Source organism: Gymnogyps californianus, chromosome Z, assembly GCF_018139145.2.
Source record: "Gymnogyps californianus isolate 813 chromosome Z, ASM1813914v2, whole genome shotgun sequence".
NCBI classification, from domain to species: domain Eukaryota; kingdom Metazoa; phylum Chordata; class Aves; order Accipitriformes; family Cathartidae; genus Gymnogyps; species Gymnogyps californianus.
Window position 1 is genome coordinate 15,924,420 of NC_059500.1, and position 8,949 is coordinate 15,933,368.

General features: G+C 50.3%; 1 protein-coding gene across 3 annotated transcripts in view; it reads right to left on the minus strand.

Annotated features, from left to right (window-relative positions):
• TMOD1 (tropomodulin 1) overlaps window positions 1–8,949 on the minus strand; it is a 28,666-nt gene extending 19,717 nt beyond the window's left edge. Inside the window, exon 1 of one of the 3 annotated variants that reach the window (XM_050913674.1) lies at window positions 8,899–8,949. The gene's annotated coding sequence lies outside the window, so the exon portion shown is untranslated. Of the gene's footprint in view, window positions 1–1,573; window positions 1,700–5,216; window positions 5,415–8,898 lie in introns of those variants that run through there. The other 2 variants (XM_050913675.1, XM_050913677.1) reach the window with 2 other exon arrangements.

The following is an 8,949-nucleotide window of genomic DNA, read 5'->3' on the forward strand; positions in this document are numbered from 1 at the left end:
AAACAAGCTGTGCGGGTTTAGCATCACATCCTCCAGCACAGCCTCCAGGACCAGTACGTTCACTGGCTCTCCCTTATCTCCACATCCCAGGCCTCTTCTACCCTATCTTGCTAATGAGTGCCGGGAGAAAAAGCAAACAGCCCGTCTGCTGTAAATGGCAAGAGGGCTTTGTACTGCCAAAAATAAGAAAGTGGGTAAATTCTGCCTAAGCATAACTGGTTTTATTTATAACTGTTTTCATGCTAGCGTTCAAGCATGGTTTAGCACAGGTCCTCCCCACACCTGCGCTCCAAAAAAGTTACAAGATCCTCCAGCACAACTGCAATATTATATTAAAATTTTAAATCCACACACTTCTGGACATTCAGGAAAATTAACCCTAATTCACCATAAATCTGTTCCATCAAATCTGTTCTCAATGCCTTTCTAAGATGGCAGCTTTGATTTCTTGCTATTTTTCATTAAACCTACCAATACATATTTCATTCAATCAACAAAGGAAGCAACACAACAAAATATATATGTAATATAGAGAAGCTGCACAGGACTGACGCTACTGCAACTTCACGTCCCCAGAAAATTGAAATTCATATTGACTACCAAGATAGCAAGATATTAGGTCTCATTGTCCAAAGTATTCATCAGACACAGCACAAGACAGCCCAAACACTTGCACTTGGTAAGCCTGAAGAGCACACAAGTTGGTATGCATGAAGACCAATAAAAAGGTTCAAGGGGAAAAATGAAATCAGACAGGAGATGAACATACACCATAGGTCATCTACAGGGAAGACTGTTCCTATCATGAATATAGGAAAACAAAACAAAACAAAACGAAAGGCAACATTTGTGATTATGAGGGGGATGGAATAGTTTCTTTCTGAAGGGTCCAAAACTGCTGAACAAATAAATGGATGCTGTAGAACAAGTGAAAATGAAAAGCATCCTGTACCACACTGGAAATACTCCTTTCACTGCTCTGCACCGGTACGGCCCCCCTGCAGCACTGTGCCCTTTCTGGGGCATCGAAACCCGAGAGCAGCACCGACCTCCGCGCAGGGAACCAGCGGAGACCTGGGAAGGTGGCCCACGCAGGACCACTGTGTCCCGTTCACAGTGGAGAGCAGGCACGGGGACACGGTCGTGCTCCTCAGGTGGGCGAGCAGGGAGGGCAGGAGCAGGGCAGCAATGGGCTCAGGCTGCAACAGGCTGCTTGGGGAGGCTGCAGAGCAGCACAGGTACCGCCGAGTCGGAGGATCTGCAGGATCATCCCTCAATGCTCTGACAACCCCAGGAAAAAGAACAAACGAGAAAGCAGAACTGGGTAAAGCGACAGAAACAGCAGCGAGCAAGACAAATTCCAAGAAAACACAAAAATGTCATAGAGAAAACATAAAGACTGATTTCCCCTGGGCGCTGTGTAACGCGGTGTGACGGCGGTCTTGCACATGCTCGTGCTGGGAAGCCCAGCCTCTAACTGCACAACCTCCCATGTGCACTAGCATGCTAACAGCAGGAAATTACGGAAAGCCCTTTTCTTTTCATACGCACACGGGGAGAAAGAGCAACTAACCTTAGTGAAGATACAGAGCTTTTTGGTGATAAATTCTGTTATCAGTCCAAGCCAACCCCGATTTCAGCGTTTTGCGGCAGGCTGCAGCATGCAGCTGTCACTTCCACGGCCGCAGGGACTGCAGCATGTGAGAGGGTTTGGTGCATACCGAGCCACTGGCCACACCAAATCGCCAGCGAAAGGCAGAGGACGGGAACTCTGTGTACTCTGCCCCCCGATGAGAGCCACAGCTGAAAAAATGAACATCCCCCGCCCCAGACAACCCTCAAATCTACTGGGAAACTTTTTCAATGCTTTGAAATAAGAAAGCAGACCGAGGGCTTGGTTTCTGAGATAACGAGGCGGCCAACAAGTGTCACCAGCATAGATATCAATGATTCTTGGAAAAGCTGCCAAGTTTGAAGGCAGAAGGCTATTCAGGATGAAAGCTGTTTTTAAGCAGCACCGGAGGCAGGAGTTAACCTCGTGAGGCATAGCCTGGCTCGAGAACAGTTCCTATTTGACTCATGAAGGGTTTTGATTTATGAGATTTTTTCATAGCTTAAGTATGAACCTGAGTCAAAGTTCAGAGCTATTATTTTTACAGTATAAAAATAACAAACCAATGTCAACCAACCCGTCTGTAGTTGCTACAATTTCTTTTTTCTTTTCTTTGACTTTTAGAGTAACTTTAAAGATAAATGCCAGGGCTTTTTTTGAGAAACTATACATACCTCAAGTGACCATTTCCTATAAACTCAAGAGAAGTTAAGTACTTTCTGTGCATACACTTAGACCTCACTGAATGACCCAGGTGTAAATCCGAGATGCATGCTGTGCAGATGAGAGGAGCAAACCAGCTCCATCTGGTTTCCTAAATAAACACTGTATTTTTATGTGGCCTCTCGGTCCTCTGGAAAACCTTAAAGCCATTAGCTAACTCTAGTGAAAGCCCATAAAGGACTCAAAACCCTAATTTCTTGTCAAGCTGCACATGTGTGCAAAGGGTCTGTCAGCACAGGTGTAACGTGGAGCAAGCCTAGGCATCTCCTTCGGCTGACAGTCAGGGAACGAAGGAGAGAGCTGGGGCGTTTGCAGGGAGGTCTAGGGGACGGGGGGTTACCAGAAGGACTTGGAGAAGGGGGAGCTGTTACAAGTGGTAGAGCTGGGGCAGACACAGTGGGGATGTAGGGATGAAGGACATCAGTCCACCAAAAAGTAGGTCTCTGCCGGTTTTGCCGCTTATGGGACAACTTGCAAGCCCTGGGCTTGCATCCCAGTGTGCTTGGGTGCTGGTGTGCAAGAGCCTGACTCCACAGCCGCCCTGCTGTTTGAGTCACTGAGCATCCCAACATCACCAGTTTCCAGGAGTTTCAAGAAGGGACCAACAAATTACAGCCAGATCCAGTAACAACAGAGGGAAAGATGCACATCCGCTCCTTCTGAGACCACTCTAAAAACAGGAGTCTATGCGAATTTTGCAAAACCCAGTAGGAAATCAGAGCAGAGCACAGGAGGAGCTGGATCCATCCCCAGTGTCATCACACAGCCTTACACATCCTAAGTCTTGACTTCTGGGTGCTTCCTATCACTAGTTACCCTGGTCACGAGAGAAGCAAATGCAGATGTGCTGGTACAGGAATGCTCTCCTCCCAGTGCACAGGTACAAATGGTACACCTGGAGCCAGCGGTCCCTTCTCTGGCAGACACAACTAGAGCCCAGCAGTGGCCTTGCAGGAGACCCCGTGCCCCATACCTGTGGTACAGACATTCAGAAGTTCGCCCCATTTCAAATGAACATACTTTGTTCTCAAGTCCTTGGCTTGGAGAAATGAAAGGAAGATAAATATCTAAAGTCAGTCCTTTTAAGGGAATGGTCTCCTGCACATTTTTTGTAGATTCTTTTTTAGGCTGATCTCATTTTCTCAGCCAGAGAGGAAAGCACCTTTTTAGCAAGCCATAAACAGAGACCCGGGCTGCAGCTTCAAGCGCTGTTGGTCTGCTTGGGCTCTGCATCACCAGCTTGAATGTTCATGTTGAAACATCTTGTTAAAGCTACAAGAGACTTCCTATGGACTCTGCACTGGACTAGTCAGAAAGCATCTAGCCAGGAGGTCCACAGAGGCGGGTATTCCCCTCTGCTTAGCACCACTGAGGCTGCAGCTGGATGCTGCATCCAGTTTGATGCCCCCCAGTAGAAGACAGGAATTGACAAGATAAAGAGACTCCAGTGCAGGACCATCAGGATGGGTAGGAGGCTGGGATGCAGAAGATGCGAGGAGAAACGGAGGGAACTGGACTTCTTCAGCCTCAAGAGGGGAAGGCTGCAGTGGGATCTAATTGCAGTCAGTCATCTGCTGTCTAAAGGGAAAGGATTTCTAGAGAAGGCAGAACCAGGCTTTCCTCAGAGGTGCACAGGGGAAGGACAAGGGGTGATAGGAACAAGTTGTGGCAAGGGGAAAACTCCTTGCTGCAAGAGTGGTGCAGCCCTTGGACAGTGACTAGAGAGGTGGTGGGATGTCCATCCTTGGATATTCAATACTGAATTGGGCAAGGCCCTGGGCAACCTGATCCAACTCTGGGGCTAGGCCTGCTCAGAGGAGGACACTGGACTAGGAACTTCCAGAAGTCCCTTCCCACCTAAACTTTCTGTGACTTGGTCTCAGAAGAATGCGTAGGTCTGTCCAGCTGTCCAGGTTCCTCCTCTGAATGCCAGGAGGTTACACAGGATGGGAACTGATCCTTTACATTTCACAAAAACTTGTTTTCTTCACTCACTTGATTTATCCAGCTGAAGCAAAGTCCTCACTGCTGTGATTCAAGTTTGAATTCTGATTCTAGTTCAACACAAGGGGGTTTAGCGGCCTTCCCCTGAAACAAACTGTTAAACCACCGTGAGATCAGACATGGTTGAAGGTCACCTTGGCTAACCCTCTTGCTTCTGTAGCATGAGAGTGAGTCACTCAGCCTCCAGGAGAGCATCATAGTATCTTGCTTCGCAGCTTTCTCATGCTGAGAAGCCCTTGTGCTGCTTGCAGAGTAGCCAAGCATCGTCTTGAACAATTCTCAATAAAATAGAGCATACAAGGTAGTTGATTTCCCCAGCCCCTGCTCAGCAAACAGTGCCCACCAGGCGTGTCTTCATCCCTTAGCCTTTCCACAGCAGAGCTGGGCAGTGCCAGCACATTCATGCCCTGGATGAGAAGAATGGACAGAGAAAAGACGAGGGATGCTCCAGACAGTGAGAAGCTCTGTCATATCAGATGCAGAAAGCAGAGCTCAGCAAGCCCCTCATCGCAAGCCAGTCACGAACTAGACAGACTGAGGCCCTCTCAGCCTCCCTGCAAGAGGCTCATGCCTAATGAAATCCAATGGGGAATCTACTGTCCCTTCAGGAAACTCAGACTTCTCCAAGGAAGATCTGGGTTTCCTCTAGTTTGATAAAAACCTCACAACCAGCAGCTGTTAACCTAAAACACACTGAAATTTGTATTTGAAAAGAAACATCTGGGAGGAGACGTTTTGGATCTATCAAAGCACACCGTGACTTCTGCCTCTCTAAATGACATGCCGGCCATGCAAAACACGTAACGCTATCTGGAGTTATCGTCACCACCCAGAACCCTACAGCAATGAAGTCCAATATGCTCTAGACAACACTTACTGATGATGATGCTTCATTCCCATGGGGATCCTCATGCGCGTGCTGACATTCCCATCCGTGCACTTGACAGCTCCACAGTAAACAGCCTGTTGTCCGAAGTCATGCAAGCACCAGGGGAAGCTCCCTATGCTTGACCAAAGTGACCTCTCCCTTCATCCACTGGTGCTGAGGGAAGTCTTACGCTGGTTGTACTCTCCTGGACCTTCCTCTCTCCTTGCATGCCAGGAGGTGCAGCTCACCCACTTCCTAACCCGATACTCAGAAACTGCCTGTAGTTTCTCACTCCTGCAGCCTGCGAGCCACACAACTCAATACTAGCTGTTACCAAGCGGTCTTTCTTATCAGGGCCATCCAGCAAATAGACTGGGTGTTTGGTGACCAGGCAACACGTAACGGGGTCAAACACAGCCAAAGCCCAAATACAAACCATCCCAGCTGTATCTTCCCTTTCCATATTTTTAAGGCACACACCTGTAAACAGAGTTATGTGTTCTCCTATTTGGGGTGAGGTTGTCTCATGCACCTGGCATGTACTTAATTGCTTAATTACTAATCTCTATGAAAAGTGTGTGGGCACACTTGAGTCATTAGTGACACCACGCACTCAGCTCCCGCTCTGTAACTTGAAACCTTCCACTTGGAAACTTCACAGCCAGCACAATCTCCTCTGAAAAGGGATCCTGGGTTTCTTGCCTGAACTTCTGTTGGTCCTCAGAGGGACTCCTGCTTCTCTGGCACACTCTAGTTGCAGGGAGCAGCTGAACCTGATGGATGCCGTGTGAACACAGGAGCAGAAAGGCTCCTGTCTTGCACTGAGCAGTGCCCTGGACCGTTCAACAGCCGATGGCGATGTCCTGTAAAACAGAAGCCCTGCCAGACTGCCCGGAGCAAAGTACAGCAAGCTGTTAGCAACACACCTACGTCTGCATGTTCCTGATCCCACCCTACTGCTAGCGCAGCTGAAGCAGAGGAAGTGGAAGTGAAATGCTCCATCAACGTGCAGCTAAAAAGCCCTAGATAGATTGACGCTTAATGAGCACCAGAGCAAAATGAGTACTGTTCCAGCAGCAATGAGCATGTGGTGTACACTGTGCACCAAATCTGAGCGAGACATTTGACAGACGTGGGACCCTCACACAATCCCATGCCTGAAGAAACAAAGATACCACGGCCAGCTGGGAGAGCTACTAAACCGCACAGTGCTGGAACGGGGCAGAGCTCTGGGGAAGCATCGCTGTAGCCTTATTTCCATGCTTCTCCCAGGGCATCTGCTACTGGTTGCTGCCAGCCCGAGTATCCTGGGCTGGACAGACTTCGGTCTGACCCAGGATAGCCTCTATATGTGTTTATCTCATTCACCATGAACAAGTAGGAAGAACTCCCTCCCAGGAGGGTGATGCAGCTCTGAGACAGGGCACCAGGGAGGTAGGGTCTCTATCTTTGCGAGTTACTAGACATAGGTCATATGAAGCCAGAACCGCCCTGGCTGAGGAGAGATCTGCTCTGAGCTGGGGATGGACTAGAGAACCGCTGAGCCACCAGCTGTGCTGGGGTCCTGTGACAAAAAACATGTGGCCCTTCAGCAACACGGAGCCATGGAACACAATTTTAATCTCCTGTTTCTTCCAAAAGTCTGGTAATTTTACAAAGTAAATGCATTTTGACTACAAGTCCCTGCCTGGAATAGAGAAGTGAAGACAGAGGCTTCCCAGCTCATGATTTGCAAATGGCTGTCAACAGAGGAAAAAAATCAGAAAGCAGATCCCAGCCTCCTCCCCTTGAGCTGCGCTGGGCTTTCACAAAAACTCCACATGCCTGGAAAACAGTGAAGCAGCAAACAGAAAAGCAAAACAATTCATCTGCAAACATTACATTCAGTGGCACATCGCTCTGGGGGATGGTTACACATCTAGCAACAGGGGACAGATGCTTCTTACAAAAGTATCATTCAGGATCTCTTGGAAAGAGAAATCAAACTGTCCTTCAGGTGAATGAAAGTAAAACATGGGCAAGCAAAATCAGTAGTGAGATAGACCACGCTGTCTCCACATTTGTTTGACTTTCCCAAATACACCAAGCAGGAGTGAAGGCAGCAGCATATTCCCAGTATTATGCAAAAACATATCATCTGGAGAAAAGCCAGCAGACCTTCACAGCTGAGAAATGTGTGGAGAAAAGAACAAGATGAGTCAGGCTGGAAAACAAAGCAATGCTGAAGGGGGAAAAAAAGAAGAGCCCTGACAGGAGGAAAACAGAGACCTTGAAATGAGCAGCAGTGAGCATACGATGCAGCATGCTTGTTGGAATACCCAAATGCACGTACATTAGGGCAACAGGTACAGAGGCCGTCAAGAGACAACAGTGCAGCCTCTTCTACACCACAGCAAAAGGCATTCAGCCCTGGGCACCGTGGTGCTAGCAAGACAGCTCTTGGCTCTAATGTTGTAGCCTAGCTCCTCCTTCCAAGAAGACAAAAGATGAAGGGCTCACCACCATAACCTCAAGTAGGGCTTGCATGCTCAAAACCTTGTCCAATATTTGCTCTGTCAGCTAGTCTGAGAGAAGGTGCCACCTCTCGGCACAAGTCTTGCCTCTTCGATGAGAAATGAGGAATTCATTCTTCACTGCCGCGTGAGCTGGCGGGTCACATATGAGGAAGGGATTTTATATACACTTAAAAATAACCTCAGCCACATGGCTGAGCACCTTTCTGGCTCAAGGCCCAATACCCAAGGAAAGATGTAAAGCAACTAGAGAGAGGACCTCTGCCTAGGGGTAGGGCAGCCACTCCAGAAGGGGGGCAGTGGGCAACGGGTTCTGCCCAACAAACCATCCGGGACCATTTCAAAAGCAGAAGCAGATAGATGAGCACATCAGGATGGCACATGAGTGGGGGCGGAAGCTGTGTCCAGTTGAGTGAAGGAAAGTTGTCTTCGAGATAGGTAGCACCTTTCAAGCAAGGCAGTGACTAATTCAAGCCGGACAAAGTATGGCCATGTAAAATACATCACAAGGACTCAAGGAATCTTCCCCCCCACTAATTTCTACTTTTCCTGTACAGAAGCAGTGCAGCTTCCTATTGATCCATCCCCTGGAGAACCATTTCCTAGCAGAGCTCCCAGGATTACAAAAGCAACAGCAGTAAAAAAGAACTCCCAGCGCCCTTCTCAACCCGCTCAGCGCGGCGCAGGGCCCCCTTCCCCCCCGCCAGCACCTCCCGGCGCTGCCCCGAGGTCCCTGCCGGGCCGGGGAGCGCCCACCGCGCTCTGCCGCGGACACGCGTGAGCGCCGCCGGCTGCCAGCCCAGCGCTTCCCCCGCCGGCTCTCGGCTGCCTGCCGGGGGCACAGCCGCCCGGAGCCCGGGGACACCGGCTGCCACTGCGGCTCCGCGCATCCCGGCGCAGCGCTCCGACCCTCTGGGCACGGCCGCTCGGCAGGCAGGCAGGCAGGCAGGCAGGCAGGCAGGCAGGCAGGCAGGCAGGCAGGCAGGCAGGCAGGCAGGCAGGCAGGCAGGCAGAGAGGGAGGGCGCCCCAGCACCCAGCCAGTCACCCCTGCGCGCTGCCGGGCGCACGCAGCGCGGAGGCGGCCGCTATTTATGTCGAGCCGGTGCCGCCCGGTGCCGGCCAAATATTCTGCCCAGATAAGGGCCGGGCCGGGCCCGCCACCCCGCCGCCCGCTTACCGCACCCGTGAGCCGAGCCGAGCCGAGCCGTGCCGAGCCCGGGCGGCGCGT